Here is a 24,137-nt window from a genome sequence, read left to right as displayed (position 1 = left end):
AGTGATTTCATACTATGTACATAAAAGATTCATATCCTTTAAATTCTTGTCAATTTCACACAGTAACATAATCAAGTTCATAGTCATTTTGGTACTATTGCCTATCATACACCTAGACCAGAGGGTCATTCTCGCCAGCAAAGAAGAGGGATCAAAGTAAGATCCAAGAATACTAAGTCTCTTTATCTCGAAATAATCACAGAAAACAACCAGATGTTGTAGAGATTCAACCACAGAAACCCTCTGACAGAATCTACAAGCACCAGAATTAGTTGATTCCCTACATCTTCCCCATTGGGCTAATCTTTCATTTGTAGGGAATTGGTTCAGTCTGAAGCGGAGATATAGATTTCTACCAGAAGCTGATGGAAATTGTATAAGATATCTCGGACAAGTACCCCATTTTCTTCTAGTCTGAGCATAGTCCTGATACATGAGATACCTACTTATTCTGTCCGATTGACAACACCAATAATATAATTGAATTTTCCTTTTGCAGCTAGGTAAACCCAAAATTAGATGTTCCTCTGGGATCAGGGTAGCGGACATAATATCCTTCATTTTTTCCACAAATGCTGATATGGACGGAGGATGTTTAAGCAGCACCTGATTGCTTAGATCTTCATACAGACTATTGGCTGGTGGATTTAGGTACATAACATAATTATTAAGCATCCGCCAATGCCATTTTACAGATAGAGGAAGGAGTCCTATTTCATGTCTTATCATATCATTTGGAATTGAGGCGGCCAAACCCATTACTTGTTTCCAAATGCCACCTTGTAATGAATCAAGAACATCTTCAATTTCATAAAGACATATATCAAGAAACTATAGAATGCATGGTTTCACTTTGAGTAGATAAAATTGTAAAACAGGTAATATGGAATAGCCGCAATATTTTCTCATGATAATTTTCATCTGAGAGATTAAAGGCCTAGCTTTTTCATACAGTTTGTTTTTCCACCATTGCAATGAGTACATATCAGACAGTGTATGACCAAGATATTTGGAAGATTTTACTACCTCAATAGGAATACCATCCATAGACCAGTTAAATCGATATGCCTTTTCTTTCCCGTCTGTGAAAACCAGTATGTTAGATTTAGATTGATTCACTTTCAGATTATTATCTGATGCATATATGGAAAAGGAATTCAGCTTGTTTAGAAGACCAAAGGGTGTTTTATCAAATAATAATAGATCATCGGCAAAGCCCATGTAATTGAGTTTCAGCACCCCCAGATTCACAGGGAAATTGATGACCTGTGTCCAACAATCCTCAATATCGTAAATGTATAGATTAAATAGTACAGTTGCAAGAGTGCAGCCTTGTTTTAGTCCAATGTTAGTTGGTATATCATCAGTGGTAGCGCCTGCTCGATTTAGTCTGACCTTATAATAAGTCGAGGTATGCAGAAGGGCAATTAGTGACACCAGGTACGAGGGGAATCCCATGTGTAGCATTTTTCTCCACAGTATTTCCCTCACCACTGAGTCAAAAGCTGCACTCAGGTCGAGAGAAGCCATATAGACTGCACCCGTGTGATTATGTTTAGTGTTCCATTGAATGTGGGAAATAATTGTTTAGTGTTCCATTGAATGTGGGAAATAATTAATGCTAGCTCTCATTGAGTATGGAGCGAAATTGGTGTACAGGCCCGGTACGAACAACCCCACTGACTACCTGTCCCATCACCCGAACAGCGAAAGGGTACAAGGTCTGGGAGAGCTGGTGAAATGTCAGGAGTTCGTTCACAATATTGTTGAAGGAGCAATGCCGGTGGCACTGTCAAGGGAGGTTGTAGCCAAAGAGTCCACCAACGATGAAGTCTTCAAGATCATACAGTCTGCCATACGGAGCGGAGAATGGAAGGAGGTGATGAATAACAACACAAGGCGAGAAGACAGAGCACAGAGAGATCTACAGGCGCTGTGGAAGGTACGAGATGAACTTTCTATCTCCGATGATGGACTACTACTGCGAGGATGACAGATTGTTATCCCGCACACATTGGTATCCCGAGTCCTGGAGCTAGCACACACCGGTCACCAAGGTGTCGCCAGGACGAAAGCACGGCTGAGACCAAAGGTGTGGTTTCCCGACCTAGAAAGCCAGGCAGAGGGACATGTGCGGAGGTGCCTGCTGTGTCAAGCAGCAAGCCCAGCAGAGAGGGCTCCGCCCATAAATTCAATGGACAGGAGTGAAAGTCCCCGGGGCACAGTTCATGCGGACTTTGGCTCGACCGGGAGGGGAATTTACTTCTTGGCTGTTGTCGACCAGTGGTCAAGGTACCCTGAAGTCGAGCTAGTGGACTCCACGGCAAGTGACCACACCATCTTAGCACTTGAAAAGATGTTTGCAACTGAGGGATTCCCAACGGTTCTGTGCTCCGACAATGGGCCACCATTCACAGGGAACCAGTTTTCACAGTACATGAAGGAGAGGGGGATACAGCACAGAAAGGTGACGCCACTCTGGCCCCGGGCCAATGGGGAAGCGGAAAGATTCATGAGAACATGGAATAAGGTATTCTGCATCTCGGCAAATGGAGGAGGTGAGCTGAAGAAGAACATGTTCGAGTTCCTACGAGAATATAGAACGACTCCCCACCAGTCGACAGGGGTCGCTCCAGCTGAGGTCATGTTTGGACGCTGCCCCAGGGGGCTTAAACCAGAAATAGAAGGACACGAGCCAGGTGTGATCTAAGATGACAGGGTTCGACAGGAGAGAGCAGTCAGGAATGAGAAGGAGAGCGTGAGGAGAGGTCTGCTGGAAAAGGAGGTAGCTTTAGGGGACTCCGTACTAGTCAGGAACCGCCGACCGTAGGGGAAATTGTCGCTCACGTATGAGCCGCAACCTTGGACAGTCATCCACGTGAAAGGGACGATGGTAACAGCGGCCAGCGAAAGAGGGACAGTAACTCGCAACAAGTCCTTTTTCAAGAAAGTAGAGGTACGCCACCGGGAAGGAGGGCTGGAGGATGCCCCCAGATCAGAGGAAAGTGCAGAGACCCCTTAAGCCGAAGGGAAGGCGGACATACCACTCATCGACGTTGTATCGCTGCCGACCCCAGGGAGTAGCAGCCGGTATCCGGCGAGACATGGACGCCAACAACCCGTGCACTTCAAGGACTATGTCATGGACTCAGGAGACTGAGCCGGTAGTATGCCCAGATTAGTGACTCACGTTAAGTCTGTTTAAAGTTGTGTTGTTTTATGTTGTTTCGGTTTAAAGAAAAGAAGGGATGTTACGTTGCAAAGTAAATGCACGCATGCGCGAGTCTCGTTCTGGGCCACGCATGCGCTCTGGTAATAAATGCGTCCCATGCGGCAGTTGCCGCTGGGACCTCACGAGCAGCACACGTGTCTCCGTGCCTCCTTGTATGAGTGCGTGTGTGGATGCGAGTGAGGCGGCCCGAGGCACGGGCCAAGCCCCAACAATGTGACTCTTCCAATGGCTAGTGTATACTCGTTCACATAACAGTCTGCACCGCTTTTATCTTTCAAATTATTCCTTTTATTGATTCATAAGCATGGATATACAATTTTCTGCTTCAAAACAATAAAGTTCAATCTTTAAACATGGCCCTAAGCACACTGCACATTTCAGTACCAGACTTTTGCCGGTGCTGATGTACTAAATACTCAAACAAAAACAGTTTGATAAATATCCCCTTACATGGATTTTCCACCAGACCTATTTTTCTCAAATGCACATTTTCTTACCTTAAGACATGGGCTTTCTCACCTTCCGCTCTTTCTGGGGGCCTAGCGTCTCACATCAGAAGGGTACTTTCCAAAACGGTTCCCGTTTACAATGTTCACTCATGTGATGCAATCTTATCACAAACATAGTAAACAGACTGCCCCTGCCCCATACTTTCATGCCATGTACTTCAGTTACTTTTTAACGAACATCAATAACGGACTCATGTTCATTTCCACTGCACTTGCTCTTTTCAGTGATCGCTTGTATACATACTATCTGATATTAGCCTTGTTTGCTAACATTAAATACAGACTACTATACTTGGAGAATATATATTTGTTAGTTTAGCTTTTCCCTCCTGCTTTGCCTTTATGAATGTCTCTCATGGCCCTTGCTTATGTAGGATTACAATCAGCTTGTCCAACAAATTCCTCATGCTTTGCTTCCGTCAATGTATTGATCACTTTTCCAGCTTGTCATATTAATATTCCACACTTTACCTCGCATCATGTACTCTTCTGGATGAATTATTTTTCAATTACATAGTATTTTAAAGAAACATTATTGGATTTCTTCTCCCGTTTGTAATCAATTTGTTATTGTGATGGCTTTTGCCTGCAAATCTTTAGAGAAACTGTGAAAACCTCTCTTATTCATCCCTATAGGGAATATGGACTCTAGTACTCTAGTATGTAAATCCATTATGCTTCTCTCTAGATTATTTCACTGACAGGATCAGCCTATATTAAGTCTTGTCATGACCATGACAGTTTAGAATTGCAATTGTGACAAATGATGATTTCTTTCCAGAAAATGTCTCTTTACTGGTGATTTACTGTTATTCCGGGGATATCGCCTTTGTTTTCTCTCAAACTTTCTCTGGTTGGTCTCGTCATCTCCCCAAGAAACACTTTGATACATGGGTATTTTAAACAATAGAGTGTATAATTTAGTTGTGCAAGTAGGAGTGTGTTGTAATTGTATTGATTTTACAGTGTTTCGGTTGCATAAAATATGTCCTCTTATCACGTTATTACGCTGTTTACACCCTAAATATGGATATGTTTGAATGTATTTGTTCTTAAGGAGATTTGCATCTGTCTCACTCCTGTCTGTCCAGTCTCACTGGTTGATTTTTGAGAGTGACTTGCTTCTGCACACCATCATGGGTGATACAGGGATTCACTGGTACAGTAATAGTGAAAAGCATTCTGGGCCCGATTCATGCGTTTGTCGATTCATGGAACACAATGCGCGTGGCTTACCCGAGACTTGCGCTGAATCCCTGCGGGTCCAAAACATCACTGTGACACCACGAACGCCTTGTGCGAGACGCCCAGCGAAGGCGCATACCGTCTAGTGCAGTCACCTAAAAAGGGGGTGTAACACGTGGAATGGGGAACAACAATCGTAAATGTTGGCGTAACGTGGGAAGTACCACAGTAAAATACTTGCAACGCCCACACACGTGCTAACAACACATATTCATAGAATCGAACAGGGCTCATCGGCACGTGGCAAAAGACGCGCTTATCCGTAAACACGTCCACCATTGCAATGAGTACATATCAGACAGTGTATGACCAAGATATTTGGAAGATTTTACTACCTCAATAGGAATACCATCCATAGACCAGTTAAATCGATATGCCTTTTCTTTCCCGTCTGTGAAAACCAGTATGTTAGATTTAGATTGATTCACTTTCAGATTATTCTCTGATGCATATATGGACCGCGCACTAAAAACAATGTATAAATGGACCATCGAAAAGCCAGCGCGCGCATACAGCTACAATTAATGTACAGTTTTTCGCAGCAGTGATCGTGGGACACCGCAGGAGGAGGAGGATAGCCAGGGCACGCATTTTTTTTACCCAGGGCCAGCATTTTTGTGATGCCTGATGACCAGGTCTATGGCCGGCACAATATTTCACCTAAAATCCAACCCCTGCGGAGTGCACGGAGCCCTGGCACATTTCAGGTGACAATTGATGATGACAAAGGGACAATCATCTGTCCCAATCTTACCACCCTGAGAATGTGTCCTTGGAAGTGGTACATTGTGTGCATCTCTTAGTACTAAAAGTATCTCAATCTGGTGTGCACACAAGGAAGTTGGAGTGTGCCGCTAACACCATGGCAAAGTACACATCTAAATGCCGGTATGTCACCAAAACCCTCCCACACTTCATGTCACCTGGTTGCCACACGATACCATGGAATGCAATGTCCAAACTGAGAAATAAATGGCCAACACATTACACTACTTTCACAAAGCGCTCAACGATCAACGGAACAAGTTCAGAAATAACTCACTCTCACTCATCAATATAATAATGTACACAGCGACATCAATTGGCCAGTACAACATACCAGAAACACAGGACCCAAGAGTGAATCTGTCTGACAGTGACCATTCATAATTGCACATGTGCCTCAATGTGTCGTGACTTGCACATGGCACCCTTGTATATTCGTGTGGATCTGCTAACCAAAGGGGGCAGGGAAGCACATACAGCAGGAATGCTCAAAATTAATGGAGGTAGTCAAGCTAATAAATGAAGATGGAGCATGAACAAAATATGGATCTCAATGTACAAACAAAAAGGGATGCTAACATGCACTGGAGAACCAATCATGAATCCCACTAGGGGTGTATACACAGGTCAGACTTGAGACTGCCCACAGATATAATGAAAGCCCAATACTTCTGTGTAAGTTACCTTTGCACACTGCACTCCTTGCAAGCCCATGGAAAGGGGAAGCAGGAGTGGCATATGTTTCTGGACCCTATGGCACAAACAAGGAGGGTGCCAATATAAAACAAGCCTGAATGGGTCTTGCTGGAATCTAGAGTGGATGCCCTTGGCTGCCACACAAAGCAAAACACTGTCACATAAATGCACAATAGACAAAAAACACGTTTAAAAAAATCTAAAATGCCCATGGGGAATCCAGGGGGCAGGGGGCACCCAGGAGGGAGGAGGTGTAGGGTGAACATCAACACCCACATGTGTGGATGATGAGAAGAAAAAACAAAAACCTCCATGGGTTAATGGGCTACACGGCTAGCATGGATCGGGAGACATTTCGCTGCTGTCGCCACTCTCTGGTGTAGCATCAGAAAGCAGTAGTGGTAAGGCAGGATCACCACGTATAGCCCTGGTCTGGTCCTCCATGCCAGTGGCCATGTGGGATGATTGCACCTGCAACATGATGGCTCGGAGGTCTCCATGCAACACCTCACGGGATGCACACAGTTCCTTCGTGATGGTACAAGTCAACTGTTACATCTGCTGTTAAAACTGTCTACTGTGAGCTGCCTTGAGTGCAGCTAGTGTAGGGACTCATACTCTAACCTCAGGGCTTCCCTGTGGGCCCGACCCTCTGCAGCAATGGATGCACACAGAGCACTCAGTTCTGCCTGTCGGCTCCTGTTGCTGGCCACCATGTTCAGCCTGTATGAGTGGCATGTGGACCGCAATGCCTACTGCTGGTGCTCCACCTGTCTTTCTGGGGGTATCATGGAATTGGCCACCCTGCCCATGCCCTGAGCCAACATCTCATATGAAGCTGCCTGTTGTTGTGCAACAGCATACATGGACTGTTCCCACAGAGTATCGCCAGCTAACACACGGGTACCATGTTGCCAGACCCCATGCCTGCCTGGGCCAAGGGAACCTGGCCCTTGATGTGATAGTGCTGTCTGTGGCTGCAGGGCTGCATCCCTCCCTTAATCAGCTGGCCCAGGACCAGGAGTCAATACTGTGGAGCTTGACCCTGCACCCGTAACCACCACAGATGGATGTACCAACAATGACTGACCCTGTGAGGGGTCGTCCCCCCATTCAGGTGTTTGGGATACAACAGGACCCACGATCAATGCACTCACCTGTGACAGCACAGAGGAATAAAATTCAGGTTCAACATCAGAGCCAAAGGTTTCCTCAGAGGTGAACTCAGGCTAAGTCAGGGCCAGGATGTCCTGTAGCACCAGTGGATCTTCATGGGCTACCACACCACGTCCTCCACTGGTGGTTGGTCGTGGCTCAGTATCCTGTTCCTCCTCTAACTCCTCCTCTGCATCCAGTGCCTCATCACCTGCACATGGACAGAAAAATATACGAAGAGCCATGTAAATAGCATAGCTCACACACATAGGCATCACAATGTCGTCATGCAACACATTAACCTGCTATGTCACAAGCTCCTGCATGTACGCAGTGTAAATGGAAGTGAAGGGTAGCATGAAAGCTGCCACGGACATGTGTGGAAGGGCTAAATACCACATGTACTACATGGTGCATAGCACCTGCTTCACACACGAGCACCTGACTGGCATAGTTCTTGGATCTTCAAGTATCAGCAGAAGATGGTGGTTTAGTCTCCAAGGTCTACAAAAAATCGACGGACCGCAATGCATTACTAAATTACAGAAGTTATCATCCGCGGGCCTTATAGGATAATCTGCTTTTTGGACAATTTTTACGTTATAGGAGAACATGTACGAAAGTTGCCGATTATCAACAACAATCAGGAGAACTAAAATCACAACTGCTTCGAAGAGGATATCCTAAAAAAATTGTCAGAGATACCCAGAAACGGGCAAGGAACATACCACGGACTACTGCCTTGCAACAATACGGGAAACCCGTCCAAGGGACGTCTATTGTGGCAGTCCTAAGTTATTCTCCAATCTTCAACACTCTGAAAAGAGAAATTAAGAGACTGTGGCCTATTTTAAATACCGGCAAATTGGAATTGTCAGTGCCCACGTTTGCGATTAATCGGAGAAGGAACATCCGGGATAGTCTGGTCCATACTTTGTCAGACCCAAAGCGTGGTGGAAATACTAACACTCTTTGGAATGTACCCACCGCGGTGGGACACACCCCATGTGGGATGTGCAGTATGTGTAAACAAACAACAAGAAGTGTATCCGTTGACATAGGGTGGAAGACACCATGGATGCAGAGGCATCTAACTAATTGCAATAGCCGAGGTGTCATCTACTTAATTACCTGTCCGTGCAATCTAAAATATATTGGGATGACAACTCGCCCAATCAAAACACGCCTCATTGAACATAAGTCCTGTTTAAGGACCAAAAAAATCACTGCACCACTTGTGGTCCATTTCAATGCAGAACATCACACAGAGAATGATTTCAAATGGACAATTCTGGAGAAAATATGGCCACCTCGTAGAGGGGGCAATTTTCATGATATACTCCTAAAGAAGGAACAACAGTGGATTTTCCGTCTGGATACAGTCAGACACGGGCTCAACAAAGAAATTCAGTGGAATACACTGGCCCTGATGAAGTAGGTGGAACACTACAGCTTTATCCACCCTGTTTCTCCATTTTGCCCCATAAAACGGGTGATTTCTTCCTCTTTCCTTTTTTCCGCCCATGTTGCCCCCTGCCTCATTGGCCTCGAGGTGCCTTCAGAGATCTAGCAACATGCTGGGGCCACACAGTTGCCACTCCACTAGAAATTCGGGCTTCCACCCATTATGCCCTTCCATTAATTTTTCCTCTCCCCCCCTGCCCCCCCACCTCTGGTGCACCTCCCATTCTTTTCATGAAGTTCACTCATGCATCAAATGGGCTCTCACGCAATTCGAATATTGTGTGCAGGGAGCACATAGGATTCCTTGAGTGTCTGGGATATTATTCATTTGAATACAGCGTTGGCGCTAGTAGATTCACGTGAAGGTTCCTATGAGAATTGGTTTTCCCCTTACGTGCTTACTATCCCAGAAACGGCCACGGGAACACGTTTCGTTTCCCGACCCAAAATGGCCGACGGGACACGTGATCCTGTCGTGGTCTTCCATTGGCTGCTAGTAAGACCATCCTTGTTTGCCGGCGCCGACGGAAGACGCGGATCAGCTTACTAGCGTCTACCGCGAAATAACGAGACGGAAGAAAGCGTGCTAGGGAAACAAGAACCCAACAAGTAAGAACTTGCGGGACATGCTACTTAGATTATGTGCATGCTCCCATTATTGATGAAATTGATATGGGCTCTTGGTGCCACTCTTAATTTGCACTGTTGGGTTCGATATGAGCAGTTGGGCTTAATAAGTACCTATGATGGGGCTATATGGGGGCTCAACCACTAGGAGCGGTAAACAAGCGGGCCACTTTTGGTGACTGCACTAGTCACCGGGTCTCTCCCACTTAATATGGATAAACACAAACCAGGGGGGGGCAAAAAAGATCCACTGTGATTAATGTTCTGCAATCCCCCCCCCCTTTTTGCAGGACCCCTTCGAAAGCATAATGAACAAAGTTGCGAGACTATAAGAAGCTCACCTCATTGAAGGGACGTCTATGAGTGGAAAGGTAAACAAACAATAGCTTCACAACTGTGGGGACGATATATATTTGAGGACAAGGTGATGTGACACTGTGGGAGTATAGACACAGTCAATGCAACATGAGTGTTCTTATGTTGCAGATCAAGCACCATCTCAGGCTTTCCAACTCTACTATCTGAAAGTGGCAACACTACAGAAATCGAATGTGCCTTCCCTTTGCACATACAAATAGTTGGACAGGTACGAGTTTGTCAGGTTAGACATAACGTCATGCACTCAATGGTGATGGGGTAGGGTGAAGATAGCCTCTCTTTTAATATCACAAATTGACTTGTTTAGTACTTTGGAAAGCAAAATTACTTCATTCCATCAATAAGAGCCATTAAGAAATGCCGTATCCTTTTTCCCACATATGAGAGAAGTCATTTTGACGTTCTCCCATTTTTCCACAGGATATGTCGCAATCCCGCCCCTATGGGGCTTGTTGATTGGGTCGAAAGAAGCAATAATGGGTCCAGAAGAATATGATATACGCAAGACATCATTGAAACCGGTCGACCAGACATACAGATGTCACCTCATTTAGAGTGACACAAGTGGACTTATGCACTTTTAGACACAAATCGTTTGAATTAGTCTCAGAGAACTCAAGTTTTCTTTTATAAAGTTGTCATGTATTCTCGCACAAGAGAATGGTTCATGCACCTGTAAAAAAACGAGTTGAATATAAAGTGCATTTTGTGCTGAGAATCTGTGCGACACATATACTTTTATAAAATGTTTTAGAAATTACTCCTGGATCAACCAGACACACCTCACGGAGGGCAATTAAATTGTCAGAGTGTGTGACGCCGAGTCCCACGTGACCTGTCTGTTTCATCCAAGGGTGCAGCCGGAAAATGTTTTTTCCCGTAACTGTCTTGGTTTTAATTTTTTGGACTAATGAAATTTGTATGTATAAAATGTACTGTGGTAGTTCATTGTGAATATGTTTTTTCACTGTTGTGACATAGGGCAAGAATAGTCCCCATGCAATTCTTGCCGGTAGCCGGAGCATTAGTGTTTTTGAGGATTAGAAACATCATGCAGGGTTAGCATAGTGTACTCCCTGTAGGGAAAGAGTTAGGGTTGCATTAATTGCACAACATAATAAACAGCTCTGGTGAAGCTTTTTTGTTCCTTACTCTGTTTTGTGTGTTACAGTATCTCTCTGGTAACAGAAAGGACACATACCTGCTTCTTGAGGTAATGTGGATTTGAGGAAAATACCTGTGTGTTAGTTATAGTTCAGTCACCAACATCACTGATACAAATACACAGATGCCACATAGCATAGCCATTGTTAGGCAGAATTACATGCAGTACCCTTTGGGAACACTACACACAATTAAGACTACAGGTGTAAACACAATCTCGTCTTTGGTATAAGTCTGTACTACACTGTTTTGTGGTAGCAGGGCTGAGCAGCCAGGCTTATCTCAAGAGGGATGTCAGCAGTACAAGGTGTTACACAAAGGACTTGCAATCACAGTGGTTCAAACAAACACTTACTCAAGGATTCTTGGTAAAAACACTATTAATTTATTTACACAGTCATTTAGATAACATTCCACTAGCAATAAGCAGCTCAATACCACACTATAATACACTCCAGTACGAAACCAATATGTTTCTGAACAAGTTAGGCTCCCCAGAAGTGGGAGCAAAATGGCACTTCATTAACTTTAAATGGGAGAAAAAGACACAAGTTAATAGAATTAAACACAAATACTTTTTTAGGCAGGGCAAATAGGTTCAGTTCACTATTAGAGGCAGTTCAATTCAATAGACCTGGGCCAAATTCAATGGACCAGTGTCTTGGATAGGATAGCACAGTTCTGGTAGTAAATGGTTACGTCTTTGCCAATGTTCTCAGAAGTAGATTGCACGAAAAAGAGTTATATGTCGGTTTAGGAGCAAACAAGACTCTAAAGTTGGGAAAGTTTCACGAACTTTCACCGCGGCAGAGAGGATTTTTCAACTGCATTTGTACAGTACCTTGGTAATGAAGAAAAGCTGTAGCTGAGGCAATTGTTCCTGGCAGTTCCTGCAGATATTGCTGTTCCTGGGCCTCAGTCGTGGGGGCAAGATGGAGGACGTCGGGAGGTTCCTGCACTGCACGGGGATGGATTCACAAGCTTGACAAAACGTTGGTTTAAGGTGTGAGTGCATCAAAGTCCACAAACTGGTATCCTTCTCACTGGTTATCCGGTTTTCAACAGCACTCTGAAGAAAATTCGACCAGTATGGAGATGGTTTCCAGGTGGCTTGCGAGTTAGTTGTTTCCACCAGCTTAAGGGAAGAAGTCGTCCTTGAAGGGGCTTCTCTGTCGAGGGAGTTTCAGGCTATTCGGACCTGCAGTAGGGCTTCACTGGGCAAACCAATGGCCCAGGAGTTGCAGCAGTCGTCTTCCTTCAGCTCGTCTTCGGTTCCAGGGGCGTAGGAGACACATGAAATCTGGGGGGGACAGGGGACACCGTGGGGACTTTGCTTTATTTATTTATTTATTGTATTTTAGTCAAAGAACTCGACTTTTCACAACATTAAAATTAAAATAGCAGTATATATTAAATTACAAATATCACTTTATTAAAGAGAAAAGAAGAAAAGAAAACAGAAGAAAATTAAAGTATGCAGCAGCAAAGAACATGTCTTTATATGTTGCATTATTGGATTTGTCATCTGACTACGAGCTCATGGTAAGAGAGAGGAAATAATTACTTCCAGTGGGCCACAGCTAGGATACCAGCTTGTTTAGAGGCAGATCACCTGTAAGTGGATTCCTGCCAAATAAAGGAGTTGCAGCCTTTTCTACCAACTGCAAGTTGCTACTTATTTAGTGTGGGGAAGGGAGACATGTGTGTCTCTTGGAATGGAAGAATGGGGGTTTCAAAGAAAGAGGAAATCTTGCTTGTACCTCTGCGTAAGCCTGGTTATTTGGAGTAGAGGGACCAGGTGATGTTGCTGCTTTGACCGTCCTCTGGGGGGTGGGGGGTACAGCAAACAGGGAGGATGAGCGATCGCAAGCCCACCCCCTTATAGGCACTCCCCAGCTCTGCGGCCGGATGACTCGAACCCGGGTATGCCTAGTAGGTGGGGTGTATGTGGACCCAGGGGGGTGGACAGAGGGGCAGCCCGCTGTGTGGGCTGCCCCTCTAGCGCTCCTGTGAGGGCCAGGCCAGCCTCTCACGATGAGTCTTGTCCCTCTTATTCCATCTCATGCTGGCTTTAGAGCCGAGTCTTTCTTTGCCTTTGTTATTCTGAATGCAGAGCTGGATTCTGTTCCTTTATCGTTTAACATCTGCTGCAAAGCCTGATCTATTTGATTCTCTCATATGTTACTAGGACGTCAGAGCATGAGTCCTCTGCCCTGTTACACTATTCAAATAGCCCCTCTGGCCTTTCTTTGCCTCTCCCTTGTCTCACTGCTTGCTTGCTTAATAATACCTCTTTGCTTGAACACTCAACATATTCTCCCTAACACAGCAATGGCAGCTGCAGTCTGTCTTAACAGCTATTTGTTCTTTGTCTTGAATTGGCCACTTATTTCCACTTTACTGTCTGCCGGGGAAAGGCATTTGCCAGTCACTGCCATAATGGTTCTACCTGGCCATAAGAGGGCAACAGCTAGCCAATATTGGAAGAACATGGGCATATTATGCCAGAGGCTGGCAACTGCCTTCTTAATACCTACACAAGAGACACAACTCTTGCCTTTGTTTCTAACAGTAATTCAGTGGATGAAGAAAAGCGGGAACACACATATTGCTTATAAATGAAGGGGATGATGTCACACTTGGTTAAGACATTTTGATCATGCCAGGAGCTAATTTCCAGCTCCAATTAAGCGATTACCTTTTAGACTTCTGGCTTTAAATAATGTTAGTATCGCCTGGAAAGCACAGAGGTTGCTCAACAGGGTTCCTGGAGCACGAGGGGTACCCTACTCATGGGCATGGATGATTGGAGGGCATTCTTGCCCTGGTTTGGAGCCTGCCCCTTACAGCCATGATGGGGTGAGGGACCTATTACATTTGTTCGTACGTACCCTTTGAGGGTGGGCAGACATTGCCTCCTGTTTTAGCCCACTAACAGCACTGCTTTGCAACTTTATCAAACATACCTGTCAAATGGAATGTAACTCAATGCTACTAATGTTATCAGCCTCGGAAGTCTGGAATCCTTTGCCACATCAACTAGGGTACAGGCTTGCCACCTGAGACTTACCCATGTCTGAGTCGGCATCTGTCACCCTGTGGGGAAGACACACACAGAAAGAGCAGGACATGGTGCCCTTGTGGGTTTTTCACACTTCTTCCTTGGGGTGGGCACAATTCACTCCGCAGAGAAAGTGGCACATTCTGGGCAACATTCTCCCACTTTGACAATGTCACCCAAAGAGCTAAATTGGCCATTTGAAATACTTCTGTCGACTTATTATTGCGCAATCCACACTGATGGGTTTAAGCACCTGTTTAATGTGAGATGGCAATTAAGGGCATTTGCCAACGCACTCAAGAAGCACAGGACACCCTCTTACCAGCGACATGCCATGCTCACTCATTCTGATCACGAATCGCCATTTATCTGGGGTCATGTTAAATGTATTTATTTATTTATTACATGTGTAGCATCACGCAAAACCCACAAGCATCAAGGCGCAAAGTAAACTGCATGGAGTGGATCACTTCCATTGGCGCAAGTTTTTACTTTTCCGCCATAAAATGGAAGATTATAGCGTAAAAGGCAGGTAAAATCACATTGCTTTTCCACCCTGGAAGAGTGTAAATACCTCGCGCAATTAGCGATTGCTGGCGGAATTGACAATGGCTTCCTCTGGACTCCGCCCGCTTTTACCAGGTTTAATTTCCAAGGAGATCCCAGAGGAATCCCTTTCCTTATTTCCAGCATGAGAATCCATGCTGTGGTAAGGCTGCATTTATCTGGTGCAGCGGGAAATACAGGGGGTCCTGGTGTGTCCACTCGTCTCCTGAACTCCACCCAGAAAATGCACGAAAATCTGGCCAATTAGAAAAAGCGACAGTAATAGTGATTTCCACCACTTTTTCTGAACCAATTGAAACGGAAAATGCTGTGTTGCATCGGAAGCTGAATGCAGTCACTCTGCATATTATCCCACCGGAGGATTAAGCCAGGTGCTGAACACAGGTGTTACATATTTATGTGTACAATCTGCATTTGGAGCATTAACTCACTGAGCTACCTTACAAATGATATCTCTTCTGGGGCTTTACGATCTTAACCTCTTAACTGCCATGAGTATTTCTGCCAGGGCCTTTTTTGGTGATTTTGTTATGTCGCCATTCAATCCCTTGTATATTTTTTGTCACATAAGATATCTCGGCCAAATTTGGCCCTTTTTTCCCCAAATGTAGGCGGTCGTAACGTTTTGGACTTTGCCAGGGATATGGGTAATACATTCTGGGGCGATTCGCGCATGTCAGACCATTGTGGATTCCCACGGGTGTCCTCTTTTCAGAAATGCATGAGGTTCCCTGTTTTCCTTTGTGGCTTCGACACCAGAGGCCCAAATCTGTATGTTGTCCACATGAGCAAAATCTGCTCTGCCGAAAGGCTTGAGGTTACCAGTGGGTTAGCCTTTTTCCTTTGCGCCCAGGTAGGTGCACCCATACATGTGAGGTACCTTTTTCATTGGGACACCTGTGGGAACGCAGGAATGGTAGGACATGTGTTGTTGGCGGCGTGTTTCGGTGGGTGTCCAGAGTGAAATGTCTGAAAATTGTGTTTTTTTCCACCAAATTTCAGAGACATTTTCCTCTGCCCACCCACCTAAACATGCCGCCAACAACAGATGTCCTACGTTCCCGCGTTCCCACAGGTGTCCCAACGAAAACAATACCTCATATGTGTGGTTGCACCTACCTGGGCGCAAAGGGAAATGGCTAATCCACTGATAACCCCAATCTAGCAATCTGCCCCCAGGGAACGCTACATGAGATGCCCCCCATCCATTTGGCGTGGGGGGGAGAGGGCCACCCCCTTCCCACTAATAACATCCATGGTGGTTCAGTGACCCCCCACACCCACCCAACACAAGTTATGATTTGTTTTATTTTTCTTTTGCCCCTTTCCTAGGGGCAGATGGGCACATGTGTGTGGCCATCTGCCCCCAGGGGGGCAAAATGTACTGCCCCAGGCTTGGGGGCTGGACTTGCCAATATTTGCAGTGGCCTCTCCACCCACCCCAAATGGTTGAGGGGCATCTCATGTACCCCTTCATAGGGGCAGAAATCTGCACCCAGGGAGGGCTACATAAGGTGCCCCCATCCACTCAGGGTGGGGGGAGAGGGCCAACCCCCCTTTCAAACACAAAAAATCCTGGTGGTCTAGTGGGTCCCCCTGCTCCCCCACCCCCACCCAAAACAAGTTATAATATATTTTTTGTTTTGCCCCTTCCCTGGGGGCAGATGGGCACATGTGTGTGGCCATCTGCCCCCAGGGGGGGCAAAATGTACTGCCGCAGGCTTGGGGGGTGTCTCTGCCAATATTTGCAGTGGCCTCTCCCCCCACCCCAAATTGTTCAGGGGCATCTCATGTACCCCTTCATAGGGGCAGAAATCTGCCCCCAAGGAGGGCTACATAAGGTGCCCCCATCCACTCAGGGTGGGGGGAGAGGGCCACCCCCCTTTCAAACATAAAAAATCCTGGTGGTCTAGTGGGTCCCCCTGTTCCCCCACCCCCACCCAAAACAAGTTATAATATATTTTTTGTTTTGCCCATTGTCTGGGGGCAGATGGGCACATGTGTGTGGCCATCTGCCCCCAGGGGGGGCAAAACGTACTACCCCAGGCTTGGGGGGTGGCTCTGACAATATTTGCAGTGGCCTCTCCCCCCCACCCCAAATGGATGGGGGGCATCTCATGTACCACTTCCTAGGGGCAGAAATCTGCCCCCAGGGAGGGCTACATAAGGCGCCCCCCATCCACTTAGGTTGGGCATGAGGGCCTCCTTTCAAACACTAAAAAATCCTGGTCGTCTAGTGGGCCCCACCGGGCCCCCCACCTCCACACAAAACAAGTTATGATATTTTTTTGTTTTTGTTTTTGCCCTTCTCTTGGGGCAAATGGGCACATGTGTGTGACCATCTGCCCCCAGGTGGGGTCAAAACGTACTGCCCCAATCTTGGGGGGGTAGTTCTGCCAATAGTTACAGTGGCCTCTCCCCCACCCCAAATGGATGAGGGGCATCTCATGTACCCCTTCCTAGGGGCAGAAATCTGCCCCCAGGGAGGGCTACATAAGGTGCTCCCATCCACTTAAGGTGGGGGGGAGGGCCACACCCTTGCAAAAGTCCCTGGTGGATAGTGGCCCCACCCGCACCCATCCCCAAACAAAATTACATTAAAAAAAACATTTTTTTTGTTTGCCCCCTTCCCTGGGGGCAGATGATCACCTATTTGCCCCCACGGTATTGCCCCCATGCTTTGGGGGTCAGGGGCGAGAGGGTATTTAAGCAGCCCCACCAACACTTCAAAAACAGATCCCTGCAGGACACACCAAACATATTCTGGGGGGGATAAATGACATTGCATCCCCCCCACTTACAATTGTGGGGGGGATTTGTCCTCCCTGTCCCCGCCATGTCCTACGCCCATGTTCGCTTTTTTCATTCCAGCGGTCGACTCTGCCTTCCAAGTCCCATAGACCTGCCTTTTAAACAGTTTTCTCCCTTTCATTCCAGCCTAGCTGTCACTCACCCAGCAGGGTGGCTGTCCTTGACGGACAGTCAGCCAGCCAATCATGCCAAAGTGCATTCAGGTCTCCTAGAAGACTAAGCACAGGGAGTTTCGGGCACCTCCCTCACTTCCTGTCCACCCCAGACACTCAGGCGCCAGAGGCGGCCTTCAGTACTGAAACCCGCCAAAGGCAAATGAACAAAGGGACCAAACCTGGTTTGGCACGCAGAGACAAACACTAGAAGGACCTCTCCAAAAAGAAATGGTGATAAAAGTCGGTCAGAACCTGTTTTTACAGAAGGGGCTCAGACGCCATCTTGAAAAACATGTCTCAGGTGGATTTTAGCTACCGGAGTGTTTAAACTGGTCACCGTCGGGAAAATCATGTAAATACCACTGCCACCAGCCATTCTGAGAGGAAAGGGTAGCTTTTGGGTGCTACATGAGTTTTCTAGGCATAGGGGAAACTAGGCATTCCCTCCAGCACTCTGCTGTAAGAAAGTGTGTGCTGGGTCTAGCAATTTAAAAAGACTAGCAAAGTCATTTTAACTTTACATTCACTGGGAGACAGTAGTCAGTCCGAGAGAAGGTATTTAAACCTTGGGAAGTCTGAAAGACATTCCTGTGCCACTGCACTGAGGGTGTTGTGTGACACACAAGAAAAGATAATGCCTACGAGTTGTCTAAAACTCCATATTCAAAGAACACAAAAGTAAAACACACATCAAAATACATGAAAGAGTGGGAAAAAAGGCTCACACTCTTTCCAGGTAAAAATTAAAGTCCTAAAAATCCAGCAACGTTGCTGGGGGTCACTAAAGGTAAGGGGAATTAGCACATTTATAAGAATTCTCCAAAACCTGTCCCCCCCAGACCAAGGGACTAGAGGATTTAATCCACTGCTGGTTGAATCTCCTTACTCCAGTCGGTCAAACATCTTGGAGAGACCATCAGCATTCTGGTGGTAATACCCTGACCTGTGTTCAATGGTGAAATCAAACCCTTGCAGGCTGATTGACCATCTCAATAGTTTAGGATTTTCCCCTTTCATTTGCATCAACCTTCTCAAGGGTTGGCGGTCAGTCTGAATCACAAAAGTAGATCCATACAAGTATGGCCTAAACTTCTTCAGTGACCACACAATAGCAAAACATTATCTTTCAATGGTGCCCACCTTGTTTCTGATTCCTTCAGCTTCTTGCTGATGAAGGAATTGGGGTACTCCCTAACTTTCTCATCCAGCTGACTCAGAACTGCACCTATACCTGTATTGGAAGCATCTGTTTGCACAATTAAGGTTTGGTTGTAGTCAGGAACTCTTAAGACTGGAGCTTGACAAAGGGCTATCTTAAGTCATTCAAATGCTTGAGTGCAATCCTCATTCCACCTGACCTTTTTGAAAAATTTGGACGAGGAGACTACATTCAAGGGAGAAGCTATGGTCCCTTAGTTATCTATGAAGTTCCTATAGTAACCAGTGAGGCCTAGGAAGGCTCTCACTTGGGTTTGAGTAGTAGGTGTGGCCCAGCTTTGTACAGCTTGTACCTTGCTAGACAATGGCCTGATTTCACCTCCTCCTACCTCATGTCCAAGGTAGACCACTTTACTCTGACCAATTTGACACTTGCTTGCCTTTATGGTCAGATGGGCCTGCTTAAGAGCCTGCAAAACATATTCTCAGTGGTCAACATGCTCTTTTCAAGTAAGGCTGAACACTGCAATGTCATCCAAGTATACCATGCAGAAGTCCTCCATTCCATTCAGAACTTGATTAATCATCCTTTGGAATGTTGTAGGTGCATTCTTTAGTCCGAAAGGCATTACCTTAACCTGGTAGAGGCTTGCTGGGGTGGAGAATGCAGTATTCTCCTTGGCCTGGTCTGTCAGGGCTATTTGGCAATAGCCTGACGTGAGATCAAATGTACTGAGGTACTTGGCTGAACCAAGTGTGTCCACCAGTTCATCTGTCCTTGGTAAAGGATGGGCATCAGTCTTTGTGACTGTACTAAGAGCTCTATAGTCCATTAAGAATCTCAAATCTTTGGATCCTGCCTTTGGCACTATTACAACTGGACTAGACCATGGACTGGTAGATGGCTCTATTACCCCAAGATCATGCATCTTGTTGACCTCTTCCTTTATGTGGGTTCTTACATGATCTGATACCTGTAACCCATTTTTCCTCTGAGGCCCTCTGCCTTGTAAGTACCATAACTAAAACTTGTAGGTCTTCAGTAAACTCAACCATGTTGGCCTTCTGGTCATATAACAACAAACAGGGTTACGTTGTTGTAGAAAAAACAAGGGAGGGCACGGACAAGCCGTTGGTTTCCTTTTAACCGTTAAAGGGGTCGGACGTGGTAGCACAAAAACAACGGTTTTGTAGGAAAATGTATTTAATTACTCAGAGTATCTGAAGCAAAAAACTGGAAGTTCATATCCTCGAACTCAAGTACAAGGGGTGACAAAAGAGTAGCAAATCCAATGGGGTTGGTACATAGCTGTCCAGAATTGAAGATTAGATTCTGTAGCTGTGTGGTGGTAATCCGACCTGGAAAAGGTCGACTGTTCATATTCTGTTTTCCTGTGTTGTTATTTTAATGGTTCCCGTGGGTCACAGGGAGTCAGGAATACTTGAGGTTCAACGATTGGAAATGCACAAATTAAAAATGGCCAAGGGGCCAAAATGGTGAGGGAAGGCTCTTATAAAAATTGCACACTCTTTCCATCTGGATGTGCGCAGGAAAAGTTGTTCTCTCGCAATATCTTATTCCTTTCCGTGAAGATATTTGGTGTAGGTCATGAGAGCCCTCATGACCTACACCAAAGTGTAGAGCTTCCCTATGGTTCCCGGGACCCCCCCCCCCGTTTTGCTGCATTTACACAGACATGGTTTTCTGATTCCTTGGGCTCCCCTCCTTGTCCTCCCGCCCCTTCCACCCCTCCCCCCTTTTTCCCCACACCTTCCCTCCCACCCCTCCCCCTTTTCCCCACATAAAAAGGAGTTATGCCCCTCCTTGGTGCGTTTAGCCTCCGAGCTCCTTACACAGCTCTAGAATCCACCAGCTGTCCACACGTGTTTTTATGTTCTTTCTATGGGCGCTTGGGCACGTCACCCCTGTGTAGGCCCACACCGCACTTCACAGGACGTTGCCTAGACGCCCACCGACGTCACCTTGACGCCAGGCGGGCGCGCGCTGCAACCTTGTTTTTATAGGCGCTTGGCCTTACTTCGGTATCGCGCTCATTCCGAGCGGCTCCACCGAACGAAGCAGACGCCTCCACTGAAGACGCAGAACAGGTACTGCCCTTGCTGCCGCACCAGCCCTACAGAGCAGCCTGCATTCCAGTTGTATTTCCAATTATGGTACAAGCCTGTTTGTTACAGACTTTCCTTCCTGTCTTCCAGAGTTTCCAGCCAGCCTGTGACAGACCCCCTCCAGCACACATTTTGTGCATAGAGGTACCCACGGCTCCCTTCTCTTGTTTTCAATAGTTTATCATATTGCCACCTAGCACGTTTCCCTTTATGACCATGTCACCTCACCCCACCACTCCTCCCCTCCTCCCCCCCCCATTCCGATGAGGCATGAATAGACTCCGGTGATCAGGAACCAGCAATAGTCCTGTAATTTTCACCGCAATTAGATTGTATCTTGATCCACATTGATCCTCTTACTCTTGGGGTAAGGTTTAGATCACACTTCTCGTCAAGGCCAGATTTTTCAAGCCCTTGTATTCTCACTCTTCCCCCTCGTTTCTCCCCCCCCCCCTTTTTCTGTATCCCTACAGGAGGAACTTGTCCCCGTTTCAGACAACTCTGAAACTTTCGGAATCAAAAAGGGATCCCCTTTTTGGAATCACGGTCCTGATGAAGATGGCCCCAATTATGAGTGCCATTGAAACCGGTCGACCCCACAGGTCATGAGGGCTCTCATGACCTACACCAAATATCTTCACGGAAAGGAATAAGATATTGCGAGAGAACAACTGTTCCTGCGCACACCCAGATGGAAAGAGTGTGCAATTTTTATAAGAGCCTTCCCTCACCATTTTGGCCCCTTGGCCATTTTTAATTTGTGCATTTCCAATCGTTGAACCTCAAGTATTCCTGACTCCCTGTGACCCACGGGAACCATTAAAATAACAACACATGAAAACAGAATATGAACAGTTGACCTTTTCCAGGTCGGATTACCACCACACAGCTACAGAATCTAATCTTCAGGCCTTCTGGTCATGCCAATGCTTCACCAGAGCCTGACCTGCTTTTTTTAAAGTTATCTGATGCTCCTGCCATCATTTGTGACATTCTCCTCTGGAGACCTATCACATAGTCAGTGATTCCCACTGGCTTGGGGGAAGGGGCACTCTCCAACCCCTCCTTAATTAGGGCCAAGGGACCTCTAACTGGATGGCCATAGAGAAGCTCAGAGGGACTAAATCCAACTCCCTCCTGAGGGACTGCTCTATAAGCAAATAGAAGGCATGGCAGTAGAAGGTCCCACTTTATTTTAAGGGGTTCCTCTAAAGCAACTATCATGCTCTTCATAGTAGGGTTAAACCTCTCTACCAACCATTTGTCTGGGGATGGTAGGCAGTTGAGAACTTGTAAGTCACTCCACAGTTATTCCACATGGCCTGCATGTAGTGGGGCATTACATTGGATCCCCTGTCAGAGATGACTTCCTTAGGAAAACCTACCCTGGTAAAAATACCAAATAGGGCCTCAGCACAGCTTGAGCTGTAACAGTCCTCATGGGTGTAGCTTCAGGGTATCTAGTAGCATGGTCTACTACAACCAGGATAAACCTGTTGCCTGAAGAGGTTGGAGGGTCTAAGGGACCATCAATGTTGATTCCTACCCTCTCACAAGGGACTTCCACCACTGGGAGAGGCACCAAGGGTGTCTCATTCTTGGCTTCACTCTTACCTGATGTCTGACAAGTGGGACAGCTCCTACAGAATGTATCTATATCAGACCCCAACTTAGGCCAGTAGAAATAAAGAGAAAGCCTTTTCCTAGTCTTCTTGAAACTCAAGTGACCAGCCAAAGGAATCTCATGGGCTAACTATAGGAACTGGTGTCTAGTCTCTAGAGGCACTACAAGTCTCCCATAGCCCCCTGGGATAGACTCAGTTGGTTCACTGTAGAAGAGGCCATCTTCCCAGTATAACCTATGATTCCCTGGCTCTTGCCCTTCCAGCTGGGAAGCTGCCTGTTGGCGAAGGCCTTCAAGTGTAGGACACTCTCTTTGACCTCTGCTGAAGTCTGCCCTACAGGGGCCGCCTTCTGCCAGTAAAGACTGCAGCTCAGGATGGTCTGGAGGACACAGAACTCCAACAGGGGGAAGGTCTTCTTCCAGCTCTGACTCTTCAGCAGCTGATTCAACCAGTCTTGGTTGTTCCTCACACTCAGCCTCAGCTGGTGGAGGAGTTGCAGGTGTGACTTTGGACAGTCCTCTCAGGGATGTCCTCGTAGGTAGCACAGGAGTGCAAGCTGGCTTTTTCTTGGAGTGTTTAGGTTTCCCCTTTTCCTCCTTCTTCTTTGAATTAGCAGTCAGTAAGTACTGTGGACTGGGGGTTATAGTTTCCTCTATAATTTCCCCTAGAGAGCCTTTTAAGGTACTCTCTCTCTGGCCTTCTTTGTCTGCTCCTGTTTCCTTTTGCTGGGAGGCCTGGAGGTGCTTGATACAACTCCAAGAGTTTTTAAGTCATTCCCCAACAGGACTCTCCCGGGTACTTCACTCTGCACGCTAACAGGTATCTTGACTGTCAGGTCATTGCACTGGATGAGAGCTGGTAACTGTGTAAGCATTTGGACAGGGCCTCCAGCAAGCTTAGTGAGGTATTTGGGTGCCTTAGCAACATCCTCTACCTTGTAAAAAGATTAATCTACTACAGTAATGCTGGCCCCAGTGTCTCTGGTGGCAGGGGTCTCCTGACCATTCACAAGTACACTGTCTTTGTAATATTCTTTGGTATTGTCTGGGATGGAATTATAGACATATACGTTCTGTTGTTCCCACAGACCCAGGGACACTAAAGAAACACTGACTGAGACTCTCATGGGTTCCTCAGCCAGTAGATGAAAGTTTCCACTTGCCATTTGAACTTCTTCCTCTGGGGAGAAGGCTAAGGAGACAGTGGGGATACCTGAAGGTTTAACTTTACATCTGGGATCTCTGGGATCCCCTTTCACATGGTCAGTTGATCCACAAGCAAAACATTTCCCAAATGTTTTAATAAATGGGTGTTTGGCCTGATCTCCCTCTGGTTTAGCACCAGAGGTTTCACTCGCCTGATTCGGTTTCCCAGGTGGCTTACCCTCCTTATGTTTGT

The sequence above is a fragment of the Ambystoma mexicanum genome, chromosome 11, assembly GCF_040938575.1.
Source record: "Ambystoma mexicanum isolate Mex_15411 chromosome 11, UKY_AmexF1_1, whole genome shotgun sequence".
Taxonomy (NCBI): domain Eukaryota; kingdom Metazoa; phylum Chordata; class Amphibia; order Caudata; family Ambystomatidae; genus Ambystoma; species Ambystoma mexicanum.
Note: the sequence above shows the minus strand (reverse complement) of the source record.